General features: G+C 45.2%; 1 long non-coding RNA gene across 5 annotated transcripts in view; it reads right to left on the bottom strand.

The window, feature by feature from the left end:
- The window catches only part of LOC117154787 (uncharacterized), a 74792-nt gene that overhangs the window by 20630 nt on the left and 30142 nt on the right, over positions 1–24020 (bottom strand). For 2 of the 5 annotated variants that reach the window (XR_013059565.1, XR_004463833.2), the window contains exon 1: positions 13724–13992. The exons of 1 other annotated variant lie outside the window; for it this stretch is intronic. This is a non-coding gene — a long non-coding RNA (uncharacterized LOC117154787). Of the gene's footprint in view, positions 1–10550; positions 10784–13723; positions 13993–18986; positions 19230–24020 lie in introns of those variants that run through there. 2 more of the 5 variants (XR_013059564.1, XR_004463832.2) reach the window with 2 other exon arrangements.

The following is a 24020-nucleotide window of genomic DNA, read 5'->3' as shown; positions in this document are numbered from 1 at the left end:
AGCCGGGAGAGAACTTTGTTACACCGACAGAGAAATAGGGGGTTGGTTCTTCGGCTCGTCGAGTCGCGGGTAATTCACGTTGACGTTGCAGTTGACAGTCGTCGGTCCGGAGGAACGAGTCCGATGACGAAGAGGAACACCGCGACTTGTATTATCCTAGGATACCGCTGTTTCAAGGATATCGCTGGGGTGAAAACGATCAAACGCCCGGATAGAGGATAGTGTTTGCACGTGCGATCTTTCGACAACTGAAACGATTTCGCGATAATGGAGACCGGCATGCCGACACTTTGTCGTTGGCTGATAAAGGTTTTTGCTTTCTTGGCAGATTCGCCGTGTGGCCCCGTGGCGACGGTGTTAAGTAAACGGAAGCTGAAACGACGGTTAATGGATTCAGGAACACTCCTCGCTTCATTCGAGTATGCAAAGCGAGAGCAAGAGTAAACAGAAGCATTCCGGCGATAGCGCGATGATGAAAACGGTGGTCGACCTTAAACGATCAGACACACTTTGGCTAATCAGATTATTCGAACCGTCCACTCCTCTCTTTCCTATCTCCCTCTCTTCTTTTTTACGTAAAGACCGCAGCAACTTGGGCAATTACCTTGCACTTGGGCAACTTTCCAGTTGAAAAAAAGTTTCGTCTTGACCTTCGATATTTTCGAACGTTCGATACGCTGTGACTCACGGAACTATTTGGACACTTCATAAAAAAAGTTTTACGTTTGACGCGCGTGCTGTATAACACAGTTTCGAAGTACGTTGGTCAAATTGGTAAACTACTGACGAAAATCTACAAGACACGATAACAACGATAACGATGTAACAGAATTTATGACATTTATCGCGGACATACATTTGGTAAGAGATTGGAATGCCACATGAACAGCCATGTCAGGCGCCTGAAACGTTCAGAAGTCTGATCAATTTCATAAATGGAACAGTCGAGGAAAATTGCAATTGCAAACGTCACTCTCTTAAATATAAACTATCTTGCTGTGATAAAGAAATGCATAGTAATAACGAAGATGTCAAATATATATATATATATATATATAGATCGCCTATATATTAATGAAATTAAATTCGTACGAAGTGAAACAGATGCTGAGATAATCATGGCAGGTCTTATTCTAACGCTAATGAAATTTACAAATGTATCGTACGACGGCGTTTAAATATTTTCGTGAACTCGAATACTCCAATTACTCGAAAGACGACCACACAGGGACGAAAGCTGGAGCTACGGATCTTCACTGTTTCCAGAGGATTCTTTTACTGGGTGAACGTAATTTTCCCGCAAGAAGGAAGAAGGGGGATGTTTCGCTAAAGGTGTTCGTTAATCGATAAATTGCCAGCGTTTCCACGAGCCGTAAAGAGTTTAATCTGATCGAAGGGAGTTGGAACGACGGTAGGGGTCGTCGAACGTTACGAACTCGCGTAACTGAGAACGAGTATAGACGCTTTGGATCCGACACAACTGAACGTTTTCTTTCTTATTCTTTCGAGAGGTGATAAATTATCCATCGCTTATGAGCTACATCTTTAAGCTGACGTTGCACTATTTCTAAACATCGACGCTTATTTTCCAGCGAGGGCTCGTAACAATCGCTTTTCCGTCTTCTACGCTGCAATCCGATAGCAATCTGTCACGATATAATAGAGATCCGCAATTGGGGTGAAAATTCTTTCTCACCTTCTCGTTTCTCATCGAGTATACCTGATTCCAAGACTCAAATACTTGCATCATTTTCCGTATACACGCTACTTCTTAGTACGTTACTGGTACATTGGTTTCTGCGTCCGTTACGTATTTGTTACGATTAAGCAATTACAGCGAAGAGCGAGCCATTCGAGGGTCAAACAGGTCAACTCCACTTTGTCGAAGTATACATATAGAGCAATAACGTTCAATTCTCAACAAAAGAAAAAAAAACAAAACTTATTTTCAGGAATTCATTTATAACAAAGAAACGAGACGGATAACAGGAATTTCTAAGGCAACATTGTAACGTTATCGTTTTTCTCCGCTTTCCGATTTTCAGGTCGATCGACGTGTCCTCCGAGTGGCTCGTGTCCAAGTTACGACTGAAGCGGAGAAAAGCGTTCGACGCTGCAACCGCGTCCGACAAATTTTCTTACGCGTCAGATCATGCCATACGTACGCGGTTCTACCAAAATGCGTTCGTTTACCTGGCGAAATTCGGTAAAGTTTCATCGGTGCGGAGCTGAAAATGGACCGCGAACGCGGAAAATCGATACGTAGGTTGGCCATCGAGCGATCGAGCGGTCCCGTTGCCGGGAGGAGCGTGCACGTGTCGTTAGCCCAGTGGTTCTCGATTGGAGCGCGTCCGGTAGCCTCCGTCGTATGACCCAGACGGCATAGAGACAGCCGTGGCAAGCGAGACAGAGATAGTCGGCCGAGAGGGTGGAACGCTTTCGATCGGACGGTTCGCTTCCGCTTTCGATTCACTGCGGGACCCGATGAATACGGGATGCGTACGCGAGAGAGCACGAGGCAATCTCGATGCTAAGGTCAATGTTTTTGGGACGGTCGGAGTGGCAAGGGCGAAGCCGGCCAGAGAACGAGAGAGAAAATAAAGAGAGCGACTTGGACAGAAAGGGAGAACGCGAGAGAGGACAGAATAGAGAGAGCGGTTGCTATGGCGACCGTGAAGGGAAGGGGTTGGTTAAGGGGAGGCTGCGAGGAGAGACGAGGAGAGACGGCTACAGAGAGAGGTGCGTAAACGTGTGACGAGAGAGACTGGGAAAACTATTACTCTCCTCTCTGACGGTCTTTCTCTGCCTCTCTCTTTTCTTTCTCTCTTCTGCGAGTTCTCGCTCGTTTCGTCCTTCGTCAGTCATCGGGCAGAGGGTTTGAAGCCCGAGTGATGTTAATTGCACTGCTACCGCCAGCAGGCAATATGTATTCGTGTACAGAGCGATGTGCCGTGCTCGTAAACGGCGACGTTCAAGCAAGCTCGTTCCTCTTTTGTTGGAAAGGGCGGAAAAGTAACGGCGCCGCCGCCGTCACCACAGGCAAAGAGAGAGAGAGAGAGAGAGAGACAAGAACTTTGATAAAAGTGGGCTAACGTCGCCCACGTGCCACTACTACGATCCTCTAGTCCTCTCTCTCTCTCTCTCTCTCTCTTTCTGTCTCTCCCCCGCAAAACACACTCTTTATGTTATTTGCTCGTGCAGACTCGTCGTGACATTTGCCGCGTTCCATGGATCCCGTGTTTTGGATCACAGCACGTTCCTTTGCTTCGTGATGTTGGCTGCAGTCAGCCCTTTGATCGATAACGTCGTTCTTGGCCGCAAACGCGTCGACGCTAGGTATAGTCTCCTTTATTGGTGACTACGCCTGCTGTAACACGAGCGAGAATCATCGATATCGCGCTACGCGATCTTGAAAAAATATATCGCCGATATAATGCTGGTCGAAATTACAAAGTCAATCTGCCCGGTCATTCTGTGGAACGTATCCAAATTATCTCATTCTTATCTATCGCAACTGCCAACGCACTAATAATAGTCGTTCTTGTAAACACATTCCATACTTTACCTCTAGCGTTTAAAAATACTGTTCGCCGTAATATCGAAACACCGAAGACGTCGAACTGTGTTGAACTGATCAACGATGAAACTGGATACTCGCGTGTCTGGAATGCAACACCTTGACGAGAATGAACTTCGAACGTTCGAACTACATAGCACTCGGCTATGATAAGAAGATACTTTTCCGAAAGACGAATTGACCGAGGATAATCGTGGCAATTAATAACGAGCGAATTTGCGAGCGAAAAGAGGCGTAGGTACGAAGAATACGTTAATCGGATAATTTCAGGAAGCCTGTGGGAAATGTCCAGCATCGCCACCCCGGGGATAGATTGTTAATTTCGCGTGAATGTTTTAATTAACCCTGCTTACAAGATGCGGCCGGTATTAATGACACGAGGAAATAACGGCGGAATGAGCTTTCTGACAGAAGTGGGCTAACTTTACGGCATTAATATTACGTTGCCCTGCAGGGTAGAACAGCGTGGAAAAAGTAATGGCCCCGCGGATACGACGAGGGTGGTGCGAGTTTTAATAGAGGGCGAAGGGAGTTTAATTGTAAAATTAAGGAAATCTGACAAACCTATCTTCCGGCGAAGATCTTAGCCACCAAGACGAGTAGACTGAAAATTTTGCCTCGTTAAGAAACGTATCTAATATGTAAATTAACAACGCGACTCTTACCACGCACCTAAATATGTTACACGCTTCTAGGTAGACTCAAACGAATAATTATTTACATATCGTCCAAATTCTACGTGTTTTCGAATGTTTAAATTTCCCATAAACGCATAAACAATCGCGGTGCAATTATTAGCGATAAAGTTATTAACAATAAAAATTAATTCCGCCGGACTCGATACCCACAACCGAGCTGAATACGAGTGGAAAAAGCAAGACACGAATTCGATTCGTATAAAGACTCGACGCTGGAAATTTCGAGCATGGACTTTGCACAATGCGGCAAATGAGCAACAAAGTTACGCGTAAACGCGATGCATCCCCATTGACGTTCGAAACAATCAAGACGAGCCATTGTTTCCGGGTGCCGGTTTAATAGCAACGAAACCACTAATAAGCGCGTAAACACGCCCACGCAGACGACCGCAACGAACAGCAACGCGGCTGGATGCTTTTAATTCGACTCGAACAATATCCGGCGTACGCGCTGTTATCCAACCTGTCTCTTCGTCGTTTCAAATCCACGTACTCTATCAATCTGGTACACGGACGAATGTAGCGCGTTCCTCAAGGATTTTCTAACTTCCGCCGAGGGCTGGCTGACCTTAAAAGCGCGTAGGGTCGGAGGAATCGCATGTGGCCCGATACAGGACGAGACAATTGTGCCCAATCTTTTCATTCGTTCGTAAATGAACGACACTGTCCCGGTGTGAAAGGCTTAACGCGCCGAACGTAGATTAGACAGACGCGCGATACTCGTGGACCTTGACGATTTTATTTGTCGACTTGTCAGCTTCGTTAATCTAAGCTCGACAAATAGACGATGAAATTTCAATCGTGATATTTTTTATCACCTCGATTGGATCACGTAAAATTCCGTTTTTGGACGTGGACGATGCAGCGTGATTCACGATATATACGTCGCATTATATTTTCTTTTGTCACCTGCACGAAGTAGGTCACTACCCACGCGAGTAGACGCCACAATTCTCTCAAGAATATTAACGCATCCGTTTCATCTTGCGTATTATGTCGTATGACACGCGGTTGCCAGCATCAAATTGCCACACGGATTTTCTAAGCTTCTGTTTGCCAGATTATAAATTTGATCTATAACATCTATCTACGCCGCTCTTCTCCATAGTTCGACGCGCTGTATGTCTAAATGGCTTTTAAAATGGCTTGTTAGTATATCGACCCGCCGTCTGCTACCTCTTTTTTACTCACGTCGCCTGCGTACCGGCTCGTTTATGTTCGTGCAGTTTCTTTTAGACTTTTATGTTTCAAAAAATCCTCAGAAATTCTCCGATACTCTTCCAAGCCTGTACGATATCATCCGACAGTTTTTCACGCTAGATGTTACCGTAATTCTTTTTTAAACGAAGGAAAATTAAAAAGTGGAAAGTTATGCAGATGAAGTTTTCTCTTCACTTAGTACATATGACTTCTTCTCGTTTTTGTTTGTCCTCCTCTTCCATATATATGTCGTATTTCTGTGTTAATCCTCTATCTAGATCCTCGGATAATTGGCCAAAAACTATTTTCACCAAAGAGGAGGAAGATATTTTTACAAAATGTAAGATTCTGCGACAATAGGTACGTGTAAACTGCATAAACAGCTATGATATTAGGCTGCCCGAGAAGTATCTTTCTTTCGCAAACGTGTTTATCACAACAGTGCACCCTCGTAGAAACGTGAAGAAACCAAGTCTGTGAAACGTCGCGGTGTTTATCTCAACACGGCAACGTAACTCGAAAAAATAATATAAAACATTGTGCGTCTAGTATTTCCTCGTGAAACGAAAGAAACTTTTCGGACAACCTGCTGTACATTCGCCACGAAGGAATTTGGCACATGGCCTAATTCCTAGATAAATGACTAACACGACGTGCTGAGTAATCGTTATGAGAATAATCGTTCGGTGAGAGTCGTCACTGTATACAAAAACGAAAGGCTAGAGATAGAATTCGTCTCTTATTGAATGGAATATAGGTTTGCAAGTTCGATAACGATGAAAACGAATTTCTGCCGGGTGTCGACGATCCTGCACTATTTTCCTGTCTCGTCTCTCGATAACTGTATCGCGAAAGATCTACATTAGAGGCAGGACAGCCTGGTGGATCTGGCGTGCATTCACGACAGCTCTGTAGGCTGGAATAAAAGCAAAAGAAACAAAAAGGCAGAGGAAAAGCAGCTGCTGTTCGGCCTGTTCCTTTTGTAGATTACTCGCGTGGTATCAGACACGTAGGAAATAAGATGTCGAGCGGCTGGCATGACGTCACCGGGGCCTTCTCACCCTCCCGCCAAGATCTCCACCATTTTTCTACCTTTTACACCATCGAGACCCTCGTAGTACGTTTTGCTACCAGCCAAACGCTTCACGGACGTTACGAGGCAACCTCGTGCAAGCTTACGTATTCGTGGCTCTCCTTCCAGTCTTGTGGACCAACGAGGATCGAGGAAAGCGCGTAACACGTTATATTATAAAGAGAAAACTGCTGGAAGAAATGGTAACTCGCTGACTACCAAGTACTACGCGCAGCTAAAACCTCCCTTCTGCACGAATATTTAATAATAATAATATCCTAGCGAATAAATTTATTTCTCGCAATTTCTCAATTTTACGTCCAATGGGATAGTTAAATAATTTCCAACTTGTCCAATTAATATGATAACTTGAAATTCGATGATTTCGTTTCTGGGATGGTCAAAGTTGTTACCACTTGTACAAGACTATCCAGTGTACTCGCTCATTCGGACGACACAATTGGTAAATATAATCAATTCGGGGAATAATTATCGGTGTATCTAAACATTTCTATGAAACTAAAGCACGCTAAATCCATTTCGATCAAACGGACCTACGTTTCGTTTAGCCTTCCTTCCAGCTCTGTATGTTGGACCGATAGCCCTAAAATACGAAATTCCACGTCATTGGAGACGCTATCGATCGTCAAGATTGACGATCGTGTTGGCTCGTTCACTAATCTTCGACAATCGTGAGTACGAATAGCGGAGCGAGATATCTGTCGATAATCTAGACCCTTCGATTATCGAAGACGCGCAGGGAAAAAAGAAGTGGCCAGATAGTTACAATCTGTCACGTAAAAGCGATTATGTATACGGAAAGGGATAAGACAGAGAAGGAGGGAGATACGTAGAAGGAAAGAGGAAACACGAGGATGGAGTAAAGAAACAAAGATGCAAAGAGGATAAGAAGTCGACCCCAACATGGCCGTCAAACGATAACGGCCCGCTGATAAGAGCCTACCCTCTCTTCAACGCTTTAATATCTCTCCCGCGCCTGCCTTTTTAATTATCTCTCCAGTGATAATGGGCGGCCTCCGTGGCTCGAGCTTTCGGCTGATAAATGTGAAGAGAAGGAGAGAAAGGGAGAACACCAAGACGAAGAGAAATCAAGAAACAGGAGGGAAGAACGAACTGGTTGTAGAGAGAAGAAACGTACGTACGTACGTACGTACGTAGATGGGAAAAGAAACTGGCGAGACGAACGAAGTAAAGAAAAATTTTTCCGGGACACGATGCTGTGGCACGCATGGATCGCGATGCGTACGAGAGAAAATGAAATATGCCTGAAAATGAAATGCATTTGATAACTACCGGGACACGAAGCTCGCCCGCCTTTGATTTTTTCATGCCTCGATCGAAAGATCAAAGTTACGCGAGGAAATTTTAGTCAACGGGAAAGATGATTATCGGGAAAACCGGAGTGCGAGTTGCGAAGCCAATCTGCCGGAAAAAATAATCATCGAACCCTCAGGAATTTACCGATCGGCGAGCTTTAATTCCATCTTGTCGCGAGTACCTCGTATCTAGATTCGACGTTAAAACTGAAAGACGGACGAGATCAGAGGAAAAAAAGAAGGAGACTGGGTATCGTGAGCAGGATGACGAGACGTTACATAATCGAAGCGAGGTAGCTATCGGTGATTTACGATAAGGCGAGCGTCGATAGCAACACCGCAATTTTATCGTCCTATCGTCGGCTATCCTACATTTGGAAACATTCGATATCTGTCGAGCATGAAAGAGCCGTGGGAAAACCTTGCTCCGGAAAATTACCATGTATAGCCGCTCGTTGGTAATTGATGTCCGCCTAACAATTACCATGCTCGTAATTCTCTCTTTTCCTCGGTGAACAAGGGCCATTTACGTTCGAAAAACAATTGGCCACGCCGCGATAAATTTTCGTCTGTAACCGGTCGTGCTTTTAGAATTATGCCAATTTCTATGACAGCACGGAGGAGCCGGGAAATAATTGAAATCACAAATCGTCATGAGCGCGACGAGTGTAGGTACAGACCTGCTCTAATAAATTTCGAAAACAATTTCGTTGCGAACAGTGAAAGAGGAGAGGATGGTGGCAGACGTCGCTCACGGAAGGGGTGGATGAAGAAGGGTGGGGGAAGATGGCGGGAGGGAAAACAATTTCGTCCCGAAATTTCCATAAAGGCGAAACGAAGGAAATCCGCGCCTGCAGTCACCGTTAATTTTTCATCAGGCCTGCACTTAACTGCAGCTTAATTTCGTGTCTCGCGAGGATGATCGCACCGTCGCATCGAGTTTAAGCTAAAAGGACGACGAAAGGGGTGGATGGAAGAACGTTCGTCTGCAGGCTTAAAAGGTGTCGGGGCGACTTTTCGCCAAAGACCCCTGACTTTTCGAACCATTACTTTTTATTGGATCGTCCAGATCGGTCCCTTTTCCTTCGTCTCCAACCGTACGCTACCTCTGCCGATGTTCTAACCCTCTCCTTCGCTTTATCTTCGGCGATAAAGCGTTTTCGTTCTGCTCGTGTTCTTTTGCCCGTTGTGTTGCTCGATCGCGCGAAATTCTCGATGAAAAGGTGCTTCAGCGGTTTACTGCTGACGCGTCGAGGGAAAATGATCGAGATGACTGCGGCATACAGGCATTCAGGCGTGTACGAACCATCGATAGACTCGATGCATAAAGGAGAAGAGCTTTCGAATTTATGCGGATTTCTGTATAGCCAAAATTTGTCTCTTTCCCGAATATCCGATTAACGAACTAACTTATTTTTCACGAACGCGATTAAAACATTACCTTCCGTATATAGAATATTCCACGTGTTCCATTATCATGTTCGTAGAAAAATCCAATACTTCCATAGTTGCAGAATATTAAATAACTGTATTGTATGGTGGTAACTAACACATTCACGATTCAGAGTCACCGATCGTAATAACGTCCGTAGTCAACCTCGAGCGAAATTTTACTCGCGAGCTACTGCGATTTTCCCATAGAATGTTGTGAATGTGCGAATTTTTCCCGAGAAATCTTTTGGACATTTCATTTAAAACCCGGTTGCGTAACGTTGTAGAAACTAACAAATATTTCAAAATAGTTTAGACCTTTTCAACGTGCAGAGCGGTAAAATAATTGGACGTGGATGCACAAGACCCAGCCTGCTTATGAAGGGTTTGAAAATGTATTTGCCCATGGAGGGTTAAGATTAGAACGAGCAACGTCGTTACGCGTGTAAATGTTCGTTCGCTGGCATCCTAAATCATGGTTAATGGCCGAAACGCGGGTACAAAAGTTTACCCGAGCATTCGTAAATATGATCTGTCAGTAGGCTGGACAGCTGGTCGAATTTTCCTCGAGTCGTGAGCGACGCGGCGTACCTCCAGGCTTGGGATATTACCTGATAGGGGAGAGATACGCAGCCGGGAACGGCATGATCTGTCAATCAATCGCGGAGGAATCGCGAAAAAAAGTGAAAAGTGCATGTGACGCGACAGCCATGTTGCGATTTTTCCGCGCGCGCCACGAGAGGCATTATTTCCAGCATCGGTTTTGTGCTTTCCGGCCATTGAACTATTCCATCTACACCCCGTTCCCCCGATTCATCCCCTGTTAGCCGGTCTCGCCCAGTTCTACCTTCGTCGTTCACTATTTTTCGAATCTCTATCTCGTCTGCCTTTCCTTTGAAAAAGTCTCGCGAACCTAAAGTTTCCGAAAGAATCGTTGTAGCCTAACCCTGAAAGGGTCTATCGATTACGCGTTAATTAAATTAAAAGACGACGATAGCTGGCTGTTAGAAAAATCCACGATCTAAGGTCTAAACGCAATATTTTGCTTTTTTCGTTGATCGAGTTTAACGTGGCCTTTGTACAGTTCCAATGGAGCTTTCGAGTTCTCGTTAATTCACGGTTAATTGGTTGGTCGAAATTTTTGGACCTGTAGATTTTGACACTTTGTTGTTTTATCAATCACTTGTTACTTTGGTTTATACTAACGCTGAGCGCACATCGCACGTGTCACTAACCTTGTAACTTATCGAAGATGAATCGACTGGAGCAGGAAGAGCACTTGACAACAACCAGATGTTATTTCAGGCTAAGCTTCACTCGACAGGGTTCAGGAGAGAATAAACGACCGCGCGACCTTTTTCACCGGTCCTTCTAATCCAATTCCCGTGTCTTCGATTTTTAACAGACCCACCGATTTTACCCTCTAGTCGAGTATCTGTCACAGGCGACGTCTCACTTAATGGTCAGTCTGTAAACACTAACAGTCACATTCTTTAAAACCGTTCGTTTACCGTCAACGCTTTTGGGCACGTTTCCGGTTTCTTTCTACTTTCAACTACTTCCGTCGATATTTAAATTATCCTAAAAAATAATCGTAATGGCGTTGAGAGAGAAGCTATTGCAATACGGTGCAAAGATATTAAAACAGAAGCCGTAGTAGCGGACGAAACACTGTGTATAGAGGAGAGCCTGCACGTTCTCGGGGACAAGTGAAAATACGTCGATCAAATCCCGCAAAATGACAATTTTACGACCTAATATCGCGCAGGCTACGACTATATTCTAACCAAGCAAGGGGAGCCAAGCAAGCATCAGCGTAGTAAACCGCAAGCCACGCAATGATACCATCGATAAAGACAAATCCTTCCTGCTTCGGAAACGATGAAGAGGTCGTCACGCGAAGGTCAACGTCTACTCCTGGCCAATTATCGCTAAGACAGAAGAAGATCGACACCGTTCTTTCAAGAATCACGAAAGACAATTCGCTTAATTGTCCTTCAGAGACGCTGGTGTTCGTCGCCTTTTGCCCCCGACAGTTGCTTCTTCTGCCTTGATCGGACAAGAGAATGCAAGAAAAAGCAGCTGAACAGAAGGGGAGGAAGCTGGAGGCAAAAGAAAAGCAAGCTGAGAAACAGTCGAAGGCGCGCAACGCCGGAAATGGGCCATTAGTTTCGTGACAAGTATTCAACGCGACGGATTCTCGTCGCTCGGATGGAAATCCAACCGAATGGGTGCACATCGACCCGAGCTCGCTCCCTTTCTTCACTCCCTTCTTCCCGAGAGAAACAGCTTCTCGCCGGGTCGCAAACGACGGCTGCACGTTTACGATAGTATTTACGTTACTGGAGTGAGGCCAGGGTGGGGTTATGATAAATTTCCCGTGTACAAACTAATTTGAGGAAGCATAAACCCTTCCCCCGTGCGTCGTCGCGAACCTGCGCTTCGCCAAGGTGTAAGCAGAACCGTTTTGCCTGCAACAGCTACGTGGAAGCTTGCCTGCCGGAGCTTTGATTCGCGAATTCAACTGAGAATTCATTTTATATCGCTGTACGTTTTACGCCGATTTCCAAGCTATCCTCGTTCGTGAATATTGAAACATCTGTTAATTTTTCATGTGTAACTGGCTCGCACTATCAAAGGAACGACTATGTAATCGGTGAGAATTATGCGAAGTTCGAAGTACGCAGGAAATATAATTCCAAAAGTTATTTATTTGTAATAGTTACAAGAAAATAATCCGAAAATTTCAATATCCACGATCTTTTAATTTAAGAAGTTTCGATGTAAAAAAGAATAAGAAGATGAATGTAAAGAATAATTAAGAAGTTTTAAGCAAATGATAATTGCAAAGTTTCTGATAAATTTCTAACGACTTTTTCGATTTCTGTAAGCGTCTTAATAGTCGCGAACGATGGCAACGTGTTGAGAACAAGCGTCGTCTCCTTTTTACGTTTAAACTACGAAATAAAACTGAATTTTTCAAGTTGATGTACTTTATGTTTTCTTTGTTTACTGTTGCGTTTTAACCGCTCCTGTTGCATTTTTCTATCGTTACCGTTGCTTTGTCTCTCTGTAGCTTTTCCTCTCTGTGTCTCTGCATCCCTTCCGTTTCCGGTTGTTTTCCCGTCTGGTCGCGTCAGAGGGTAAACCTGTATCCGAAATGGGAAACCGTTGCCAGGCTGGCGAGGGGAATGACACTATGGCGAAGAGGAAAGAGGCAGTCGTTTTAAGATGGCAACCGCTTCAATTGTGCGAATTAACCTCTAACGAGAAATCTCGATTCCGGTGGAAAGTAGTGGAATAGCGTGGCTCACGAGCAACATCCTAACCTGCTATTTTCTCAACTGCCTCTTATCCGACGAAGGTGAAGTTCAATTAATTAAGGGTGGCTCGATAACCGAGTACGTTTGCGTTGCATTTTCCTTTAACTATTTCGGAACGTAACCCTCTGATTTAACTCGTATTTTATATCGCAGTGCGATATCTTTAATACGTAAAATATGAAATACAAACTAAGGCGAAGTTTTCTGAAGTAAAATAAAATTTAGTCTTCGAATTGTTCAGATCGCTTTCAGAAAATTTGCGATTGAGCGAGCGCACAAGCCAAAGAAACGAAACGCGACGCGCATAACGTTAAAATAAATATGTCGATATTCCAATCGCGATCGAATTGAAGCCGGCGTTCGATATGCTATCAAATCGAAGATATATCTATAATATAAGGATAGAGCAAAGGCGAAATTACATAACGCAAGAAGCGAGAAGGAACAGAATTGTAGATGATGAAGTTCTTACATTGTTTAATCGTTGAACGCTGAGAAACACCATCTTGTTAATTCGTTGATATAAATTGATTTACAAAGCATCGGATAGAATTGTCGATTCGTTATTTTAATCAAATGATATTTTTTAACGTTAGCTCAACTTTAGAAAACGACTGGTCTAAAATGGCAATTTTCAAGGGTAAGTTGATGCGCTTTCTACAGTATATTCTCAACGATTGTTCCGACTAAACTGTTCTTTAGCGTATCACTTCTTCTCATCGGATCAAACGATATTCTTGTCTTGCGCGACGATAGAAAACTTGAAATAATAAGATGTATGAACGACATACGAATTCTTGGAAGTGCAACAAGAGGCATACAGTAGAACCAATTTCGATTCGTTACACGATACCTTACCTTCTACGAAAAGTACGGGTCCTTATCATTGACAGCTTGCAATTCGTAACGGAAAACACAAGGGGATAGGTAATGGCGCGCCGTGCCACGTCGCGGAATCTAATACAACCGATGACATAATACCGCAAAAGGCAGTTGCACCGATAAAAGGACGGAAATATATCGTGTTTGCCGGCGACTAAAATACACCGAACAATTTATTCCATAGCTCTCTGATATCCTCTTACCGTGTCATCCATCGTGTAAGACATCCAAATTAGATTTGAAACTTCGATAAAAACGTCCAACGTGATATATCAATTTTGAACGTTTTTAGACCACGGTCATATTAAAAGCACCAAGTATACGGTATTTTTTATCGTCACTGACATGCAAAGGAAAGTTCGATTAACCGCAAACAACCGTTTCCTCGAATATTTCACGAAAGCTGATTTCCCAGGACGATCGACCGACTGCGTACAATAATGTTTTACAACATCGCGGCTAGAGGCACGGATCGCTCGGGTTAAACTGAGAGATAATTGTCCGCTATCAGCTGACCCTTGTCGTCCATCCAGTCCCCTTCCATCGTCTGCCGCGCCTCAGCCACTTCCCTCTCACTCTGTCGGTTTCGATGCAACGAAGCTCGCCAAGTTGAACGCATGTTTGCCACTACAGCGATCGACAAAAGGCATTTTGTCGCGAAACTTCTAAAGAGAGAGGGAGAAAGACAGACAGACAGAGAGAGAGAGAGAGAGAGAATCGAGTTGACAGCCAGGGACAAACAGGTCTGTGCGCTAATCACAACGCGTGCAACTCACCAGATACGTGTACTAATATCGCGTTAATAAGGATCATTATGGCGCATAATCTCGATATAGTATGATGATAATAGTACGGAATATGTTGGAATACATCGATCCTATTGTGAGAGTAGAAACTAGATAAGGGCAGAGATACATTTTAGAATTTTGGATGACTAAATTAATGACTCGTACGTGTAACAATGAAGAGATAGCTTCAATATGAAACTGATTGATGAAAAGAAAAAAAGAGGTATAGGTTACATATTAAAGGTAGAAAAATAATTTTGGTTCGTTAGCGCGCCTCTTATCGTCACGAAAGGGGATTATTTTACTTTGGGAAAAAAATTCAAATTCAACGGAATACCGATCGAATCGACGTTTGGGAAATCACGATGATACCGTCACGTCTCCCTTCGAACTTCACCGATTTTAATTTGAAATTCACGAAGGATCTATATAATGGTCAGTCAACTGACAAAAATTCCGATCGCAGAAAAATTCGATTCCTCGTACGCGACACATCGGCTGTCTACTATATTCGAGCGAATTTTTCCGTTCGTTCCAATTATCGGCCGCGTCTAATGAGCGAGCGTCATCGGGAAAGCAACCGGCGGAATCGTCGAAAAAGCCATTGGCTATTTAAAAAAAGAATCCGATTTTTCTTCAAGGTTTTGTAACGGATCACCTGGCGGTGTGCGGCTAATTCGACGCTTTTCGTTTCAATTAATTCCACGCGCGTTTCACATCCACTTTCCCCAGGCGGTCTTTCCGTGAAAATCACTTGGCAGGATTTGGGAATCGATAAAAAAGACAGGGGAGAGTTTCTGTGCTTAGCGATGGTCATAAATTTAACGTCAACCAGGTTCGCTATCGTTTCCTCCTTTCTTTGGTCCGCGAATCGTGGCCGATCGACCGACAGTTTTTTACGATCTAAACCTAACCTAAACCGCGCCGGATAAAAAGCGTTCCTGATGTAAAGAGTTCTAAGTAAGTATCTATCTTCTTGCAAGCACGTTCCCTACCGGGTAGTACCGATCTGTTGGCTCATTGAAAAATCTGACGCTGAAAAATCGTCGACGAACGCTTGCTAATGGAAAGCCGGTAGCCAGAGGATGATAAAGTTTCATCCCTTACGACGTACAACATCCCCTTTTCTCGTTGCTAATTGACCAAGGGTTTATCGTACTTGAAACATCAAGCTTTTTCTCTATAGAATCAGAAATCGATTAAAGAGAATTCCTTCGCCAATCTCTCCATTTGTTCTGCCATTTGATTTCATATGCCATTCGTATCCGCGATATCGTTCGTCATTGCAAAATGTTAATGGGTTGTTGCTCTCCAATTATATCCTCGTCTTACGTTTGCAATGCCGGCGGAGGCGTGCTTAAAGAGGCGGATAATTTAAAAGCAGAGCAGCGAAGGAACGAGGAAGCGGAGTTACATTGCGAAGAAAATTACGTTCATGGAAAATGCTTTGGGTTTCCTTAAAGCGGAGTACATTCGAAAAATTACGATCTTTCGCGGATCTCTCCTCGCACGGCGGTCTAATGACACGGTTAAAAATATTACGTTGGCCGGACGGAACTGCGAATTCTAATCTGAAACTCTTCTCTAATTTCGCCAACTCTGTAACGACTGTAAAGGAAACTTTTATGTATGCGCATGTGATATGTATCGCATAAAACGTTTTTAAATTTTACCAACACCAACGAGACACGACCGTCCCCATTAAATTGGCAAAGTTTCGAACGATTCTGGAAGTCTATGCAGAGAGGTTGCAAGACATTTACTGGGAACGTACGCAACGGACACGTAACACGGAACGTTTCTAGGCGTCTCGTCTTATGCATTCGCGAACGGTTTCTGCCAAGTGTTCGGATATTTTCGTAACCTGCTGTATACTCGAACTATCCCATAATCTGCCTACTGCAAAGGTATCATCACGCTCTCCAAATATGTACAAATAATTTCAGCAGGTGAAAGAAACGGAAGGAGCGCGAACTCAGCGGAAAAAGGGGAGGGGGCGATATCATTAGCGTTTCACGAGTTTGGTTTTAAAAGAAAATCGTAACGACGCGCTGCAAGGGACGCAGCACTCGATCCACCGATTAATTCCAAGCTTTAGCTACATCGCCGGCTAAATTGCCGTAGTCTCTCGCGGCGTCGTTTTTCGCGCTTCCCTTCTCCGCCCCCATCGGCCACCCTTACCGCCCGCCGCGTTCCGAATATCGCGCGCGTAGCTTTCTTTTTTTGCCGGATTTTGCCGGAGGATATCGACAGGAAACGACGAACAGGAAACGGAGCGAGCGAAACGAGAGAAAGGAAAGGCTGTGAAAGGGAGTCGAAAAACGGGGGCGTAAGGGTGCAATGAGCACTGGCGAGAGGCAGTGGGTGGGGGGTGGACGATGGAAAATGAGCGGAGAAAGGGTCGACGACGACGACGGCGACGGCGACGATGAGGTTTGCGCGTGTTGGTACTGCGATACGGCGAAAGAGAGCAAGAGAGCCGACTCTTCGACTCGGTATTGGTGTGTCCGGGGGGGGGAGGGGAGGGGTGGTATTGTCTCAGTGATTATTTATGGCGAATTTTAAGCCCCTAAGTGTGGCTGCTGTAATAATTAACAAAAGGCATTATGCCACGGAGAACGAACCGGCTTTTCCCTCTCCGTTACCCTAGCGCAGCGCTATTTATATACACGGTGGGACGCGAAGGTGGTTCTGGGGTTCGTTCGCATCGTTCGTTCGCCAGGAGAGATAACACCTGGGACCCCGACACTCGATTGCCCAGGGCTCATTTACTAATGAGTACGTCCCTATAACATGCACGAGAGTAATGCGACTTCTTTTTCGTTTCTAGTTCGCTACATACTGCGAGTTTGCGTGTGCCCGACGCACACCGAGGTAGAGGCAGGCGAGTTTGCGCGAGTGGCTGCAGGGGTTGGATTCTCCGAGAGAGAAACAGAGGCGTGCGTCGCACTTCTGCAACGTATGCGTCTCCTGCACTCCTTTGGTCGGCGATTCGTCACGAAAGAAGAACGTAAGCCGGATGACTCTGCGCGGCCAACGGGTGGCCTATTCATCCGATGCCACTCGAGAGCGGAGACCCTTTTTTCTTTCGTATAAGCTTCCTTGACAACGAACAGACACGGACGACGCGGCCCTCTGTTTCTCAAGTCGCGACTGAGAGATCAAGTTGTCATTATCCTAAATTCCGTGTGTGACACTACTCAAATTTAATTGTCTCCGTGCTCTTAATTCTTTCGACAGTCTATCACCGTGTCAAGATTTTGGCAAACGTTTCGGTGTACGGGCGACAGCGCAATACGGAAGATACGTTGATGAAAATAGGCGTTAAGCAATACGAAATGAGACACGTGGTTCGATTAACGGCGCGTTGCAACGTTAACGAGATTAATGATTGTACCGTCGAACCGCTAATTGATTTTAATCACAGGAATAGCCTGTTTTTTCCCCTTCGGCGCCTATGTCGTGACAACGATTCGAGGATGGCGCGCGTCGATTAAGGAAGACGCGTTTCTTTCGTTACCATTACGCAGTTCGTACCTTCCCTTCTTAGTATCGCGGGTTATAGGTCGTGAACAACAGCCGGAGACATGTGGGGGGTTAATGGTTGAAATTTAGAACAGTTTAAGTGGTATACGGTGGCGTTTTAATTGACAGTCTGGTTAGGTCATCGCGGTTCTCTCGTATCGTCGTCGTAACACATGGACGAACGGGCGGACACGAACGCCGGAGATATAGAGAAGGTTTTAACACCACGTGGGGAGCAACTTTATGGGAACCGGAGCATGCCAGGGGCGTGTGTGCGTCCTCCCGATACGCGTCTCACACGCCATCCTCTTTTTCCTTTCTCTACGTCCCATTGAACAGTTCCACTCTCGCTCAAAATTCACCGAGCTACCACCCGATTTTCCGAAGATTGCTTTTTTAATGTATGCATTAAAAATGCTTCGTTATGCATGCACCTTCGAAATATGCCATGCTTTATTAGACAGTTTAACAGTGCCGCGAGAATTTTTCTTTTTCGTTTGTGCTCGATAAATGCGGACGTATGGAACTATGGCTACAGTGGATACGTTTGGAAATTGAAATATCATTCGTAAGAATCTATGTACGAAGATCGTAGGAAAGAAAGACGTTAGGTATATTTTTGCAGGATTTTCTGATCTGAACGTCGCTCTACGATACAACAGGAGAATTTTAATACGACGTAATTATTAATTCTATAAAATAATAATTCTCTAATAATAATAATTATTAATTCTATAAAAGTAGTCGCAGAGGAACTACAATCTGATCGTTGCTTTTCCAAATATCGAATTATATTTTTGAACCCATCCAGAGTCCAATCAATCTTTTCGTGGACCAATTTATTTACCAATATATATTTGATCGTGACATTATTTTCCGTTATTCAAATGCAAGAGAAATTTCAAAATGTTTTATATAACACACGAATGAGTTGTATGGTGAGCGTTCAAATATTTTCGTCAGCCACTATATTTGAGCCTTCTGACGCGCTCGTCAGAGCACTCGTACATTCTAGTCATAATCTAACGTGCGAGTAAAATAAACCAGGGACCGCGAGAGACCAATGTACAATCGATAAAGCAAAGATGCCAATTAAGGCGAGACGCGAATTAATCGTCGTTCCAATTAGGCTGGTTGATGAAATGTACGTTACCTTGCCACCGGTTTCTACAGCTCTATCTTCTTGCAATCAGCAATCAATGTGGAAAACAGACGATCTATCTGCGTGAACGCTCTTTATTTTTGAATTCGGTCAATTACGGGATAGAGGCCAGAGTCGAAGCTTATCTCGAGGCGCACTTGTATCAGTTTATCTCGTTTAACTCAACACAAACTCCTCCAATTAGGAAGGCCGAATCCCTGTTACACGATGGGTATCTGAACTGTTGCGCGGACGTACGAGAACTGAATCGAATCACGGACGAGTCCCCCCTCTGCAAACACCACCACTCACGACGAGCACAGCCGAAATGGTCCGAAACTTATCGAGCGACATCGCGGAGACATCCGAGGCGATCTTCGTCGGTGACGTCTCAGGATGCATTCGATCACTCCCATCCCTTGGAAAAATCGTCTCGACACCCATCGTTCGACTCACCCTTCCTCGCGTCTTTCCCTTCTCTTCTCTTTCGAGGTATGGTATGGATGAAAAATTTGCGTCCGCCGAGAATACGAGTACCGAAAAATTGATCACGATGCCATATTTCATATTTTGAATTGTTGCGGCCGCGTTTGTACGGCGCGAGCCGCGAGATGGAAAAATTTCAATTCAATCGAGCCCGATTTAAATGAAATTCTTCCGATACCGAGTCGTTAGTCGTACGTGCAGCTCGGAATCGATACGCTTCGAATATTCGCTGGAATTAGGGGGTTTTTCATAATTTTCAATAGACGATCGATCACCGTATAGAGGGGACCCGGTATTCCAATGTGGTTCCCGGTGAATTTCACTCGTACGTCTTGAATTTTATCATCTTCAGATTTGTATAGGCAAGAGGGAAATTGCACGTATATGTGGGGCTATGGATATGGCGGAACCGTTCTCCGACCAACTAACGTTCCGACGAATACGTCGCAATGATCAAATAGAATTCTTCCTTGCTATCGAAAACTTTTACGCGCATATCGTACGTGTTGTATAATACATTGTGAAACTTTGTTAATTAACATTACGTCGGCGAAATGAAATCAATCCGAAGATCTACACAGAAGTTACGAGACCAGGCGCTGAAAACATATTCACATGGATTCTTACGAAAGTAGATACGTCGTTCTACAGATGTTTTATTGGTCAGAGCAGGCTGCAAGCATAGCCTAACCGATGCAATGCATTAGAAAGCAAATGCGTGTTACAGAGCAACTAATTGTGAGTTCGACGAACGATCGCGAAGCGGGATAATAAATTCGGTACCTTTTCTGTTCGAATAAACAAAATTTATTTAGGGACAGGCGGCGCAGCTGCTGGACAATCGCTGGGATCGCACGATCGGGAATTATTAATTTCGCTCACGCATCCAGCCAACTCGTGCTCACGATCGGAAACCTTCGATTCCAGTCACGCGAGAAACTCTCGTGCTTATTTCTAATTTAAGCCCGACTTTAGCCTAATGAAGTCGAAGAACTCTGTTTAATACGCTTTTGCGCGACGACTCTCCTCAACTTGCGAGGAACGGATCTCGTCACATTGATAAGTGTCGACTATCGTTTTACGATATTAGTATATTATACTTTGTCGTAGTATATTAAAATTTACAACGAAGCTCGTATTGGAACATATACGAGCGTTTTGTATCACTTTGTAATTTACGCTCGTATACGCAGAGTTAACCTCGGATAGTTTAATCGAAGGATGAAATCTGTCGACGAAATTCCATCGCGAAATCATGGGCCGGCTGACGGACTTAATCATTCGTGAGTCACAACGAGCACGAGGGAGACTGGTTGCGTGGCACGTTGGTAGATTCGTGTGCCGGTTGTTCGTAACGCGTCTCGTAGCTTCAAAGCTGCCTAGGGTCAAACGGGGTCGTCGAGCAAGAGCAGCTCGTAGCAAATTCATTAGTCACCACAGAACAGACTGTTCGTCGTTCTACGAGCGAGTCCTCTCTGGCAGCGGTGTACGGACACTGGTTCCGAAACGGGCGGGGTGACAGTTTCCGTTCGAATCAAAAGGAAACTAGTTCGGCTAAGGGTTACTAGTCGATGCTTGGCATTTCCGGACGGTTTTTTCCCAGCCACCATACGATTCTCCTTTATCGGTCATGGGGACTGGTGGTGGTACGAAAGACTCGCGTTTCTCGTGAGAGGAATTCCAGCAGACAGACTGTAAAAGGGGGAGAATTACGTTAAAAAAAAAAAGAAAGAAAGAAAGAAAGAAAAACCCCGATGTAACCGAACACGATATCGATATATAGGTCGTTGGTTAGGAGGAAGCTGGTTTCGTTAAAATCCCGATACGTAAAATAAACGAATGGAAAGGGGCGCAGAATGGTCAGAGTGTCCTAGAAACCTCGTTCCGTTGTGAAATACTTTCGCTAACGATCTAACCAGCCGCGTCGAGCGGAATTATCATTAACTCCGGTACGCGACAAGAGCGCAGAACTCGAACTGGATTATCAGCTTTTTCCCACGGAAAAGGGGGATCATACGGTAATAGCGGGCGTCTAATTACCAGAGGCGAGTCCTCGTAAGCTTTCGCGTCGAGGGAGAGGAACTGTCGCTCGTCGAGCCGTAACACTGGGGTCAGAGAGGAACATTGGAAAGAGAGAAATAGGTAAAAGGGAAGGGAAGAGTAGACGAGAGAAAGAGAGGAGGAGGAGGTGGTGGTGGTGCTGGTTGTGCCTCTGCCGTGGCGCATATGGAACTTAGACCCCTGAATGCTTGTGCCAGGCTCTCAGAGAGACAGAGAAAGAAAGAGACTCGCGCGGAAAGCTCGGCTCGGCTCGGCCTTTTGTGAAAGAGGGTCTTTTGTCGTGGCGACAAAGCCCGAAGAATATCCATCCTTCAAATGTGGAACAGCTGCCATCGAATGGCCCCGGCCGCCTTTTTTAGAGTCCCGTGCACACACCGCATGTACACGCTGCGATGTGTGTACAGGGCTTTAAGCGAAGAGAGACGAACAGACAGACAGACGGACGAACGGACGGGTGCAGAGGGGGCCATCGAGCGACAGGGAACAGCGGAGAAAAGTGGATAAGAGCGAGAGAAATAGGAGACGAGAGGCGGTCGGAAAATACCGTGAAAGAGTGAAAAAAAGACAGAAAGGGGAAGGTAAAAAGGGGGATAGGATCCAAGGGACGGAGAAAGAGAGGACCACAATGTTTCGAAGTGGCGAGATTCGCTGCTGGTTTGTCTTTGAAGCGACCTGTACAGGCTTTCTGCGTACTTCAGAGCCTCGTCGTAGTTATCTTCATAGTCATCGTCATCTTCATCGTTGTCGTCGTCGTCGTCGCGAGCCATGTATCCGCTACACACTGACTGAAGAACAACCAGTCGCACCAACCGAACAAAAACGTCTACGAGGACGCGTTAATGCGTTCCAAATGCATAACTGCGTGCGCGACGTTCCAACACAGTCACACCACAAAATGGAATACGCGATAAAGCAATAACCGTGCGGTCGATTCGCCGCCAAGCGTCGACAACCTCGAGAGAAAGAGAGAAAGGGAGAACGATTTCAGAGACCGCGGTCATTAACGTTGCAATTGCATAATTCGCGGGATGCATTCGCGCTCCACTTCCTTTCTCTCCGTGATTCTTACCACCAGAGAGAAAAATGGATGACATCGATGGCGACGCGTACGATCGTCCACCGATTACCGAGCGATTCGGTTTTCTCGTGGCGTTTCACCTATCGGCGCGCTGACGTTCGTTCAATCGAGATGCGTAAATCAGCCGTGCTAAAACCACCAGAGAACGGAAATAGAAAGTCATGTTACAGGGTCGAGATTTATAGGAGCGCAAGTTCGCTTTGATTTGAGGAAAATGCAGTTGGCACGAACCGCGTGGTCTGGTCCGAGAATATCGTCAAGTAGCCTAGAAGGCGCGGTTATTCGAACCATGTATCCGCAAAAGAGACTAACAAGATTTATCGAAACGCGTTCTTACTCCACGACTTCTATGTAACATAATTTCTATAACAAAGTTGTTTGACAAAGCAACGATTCGGTTGCACAATTGCTTGGCTTCGTATCGCGCGTCTGGCTATTTCAAAAGTGTCGCGACTCGAAATAATTCGCTTCTGTTGAAGGAACATCGAACCCTGTCAACGGAGGATTCCAAAGGATAAAAACGAAAACGTCACGAAAATATAAATTCGCCATTGTTTTCTACGCTCGATGCTTTACGCGTGTTTTAAACGATTTCAACCACCGGATAGATTTTCCTATTTTTCTGAAAAACTTGCCACTCGCGTTACTTTTACAACACACGTACGATACTTCGAAATGTTTACAGGCCATGGTCACGGCGTTTCCACCTCCGAACGGAATATTAGCTTTACGATCCTCGGACTCCGAGTAACGAGATAAGATGGCGTAAAAGTTTCCTCAAGTTCGAGTAATTAAAACGGGTCTTCGCTCAGGTTCGGCGTGAAACACGATTAGAGAAGTAAACCTAAAGGGGAACGGAGAGAATGGACGATGTCAGCAAAAGGTGCGAGAGAACGGATCAGACGCGAGGAGAATGTATCCTTAACGAGCCGGTGCAAATAAGAGCAGCATTCGAATAATGCGTTCTGGTAGCGTGTTCTCGGTTAGGTTTTGGAGGGGTGCATCGCTGAAATAGCGATTAAGTCGCGTGATTTTGGGCGGCTAGCTTAGCTGCAGTTTGTAACAAAGTTGGAGGAAAAGAGAAGTGGGCGGTGGGGGAAAGGCGGCGACGGAGGTAGTGGAGGAGGCGGTCGTGGCTGCGGGTAGACGTCGGAATCTGAGCGGCTGGTGGGAAGTTCCGAAACGCCGGATGGAAATGCCTCGGTCGGATTAGCCCCTACTGGCCGATTGTTCGCCCCGGTGTCGGCCGCCTAATGTGGACTGCACTCGTGCCACGAGGGGGATTTCCTGTCTGCGCGCGTTCCTACGCGCTTCCAGCTATATAATCCTGTCCTGCCCCTTCGCAATCGGCCGACGTTACGACCCTGCTGCACGTCCGAGAACGTGACCGTACAATTAAGCGGTCGACTCGAATGGAATTA

Source organism: Bombus vancouverensis, chromosome 11, assembly GCF_051014615.1.
Source record: "Bombus vancouverensis nearcticus chromosome 11, iyBomVanc1_principal, whole genome shotgun sequence".
NCBI classification, from domain to species: Eukaryota; Metazoa; Arthropoda; class Insecta; order Hymenoptera; family Apidae; genus Bombus; species Bombus vancouverensis.
Note: the sequence above shows the minus strand (reverse complement) of the source record. Positions and strands in the feature narration are given on the sequence as shown.